The sequence below is a fragment of the Egretta garzetta genome, unplaced genomic scaffold, assembly GCF_000687185.1.
Source record: "Egretta garzetta isolate BGI_Z169 unplaced genomic scaffold, ASM68718v1 scaffold43, whole genome shotgun sequence".
In the NCBI taxonomy this organism is placed as follows: domain Eukaryota; kingdom Metazoa; phylum Chordata; class Aves; order Pelecaniformes; family Ardeidae; genus Egretta; species Egretta garzetta.
Window position 1 is genome coordinate 1,341,092 of NW_009259047.1, and position 471 is coordinate 1,341,562.

At 51.0% G+C, this 471-nt stretch overlaps 1 protein-coding gene across 1 annotated transcript in view; it reads right to left on the reverse strand.

Moving 5' to 3' along the window:
- CCN1 (cellular communication network factor 1) overlaps positions 1 to 471 on the reverse strand; it is an 81,861-nt gene that overhangs the window by 2,701 nt on the left and 78,689 nt on the right. The gene's annotated exons all lie outside the window — the stretch shown is intronic.

Genomic DNA, 471 nt, shown 5'->3' on the forward strand with positions numbered 1-471 from the left:
CAGCGACCGGGCCCCCCCCTCCCGGCTGCCCCGGTGCCCCCCGCCCGAGCGGGGCGTCCTCGAACAGAAATTCCCGTGTCGGAGTTCAAGGTTTGGGGCTGGGGAGGAGGGTTTAAGCTTCTGTTGTGCCGTCTTTTCTTTTCATGGCCGTAAGTATTTCCAGATGGGGATTTAGACACCAGACGTAACAATATTTCCATATTTGGTATAGCAGTAGCCTGCATTTTTCACATTTTTCTGCTCTGTTATCCAACCACAAAGCATTCTTGACAGCTTCAGATGTTGTTAAATATAGCCTTAACTTCTGTTCCCAGGGCAGGAAATTCTTTGGAATTCCTGTTTTTCACGCAATCTGTCTATCATGATTTAGGAGCGCTGCGCTGGAGGAGCCAACTGGCCTTAGAGCTGCAGTTTGCTCCTTTCTATTGAAAAAAGCCCAGCAGTGGTGTCCCCTGCCCGACGGCGGTACAA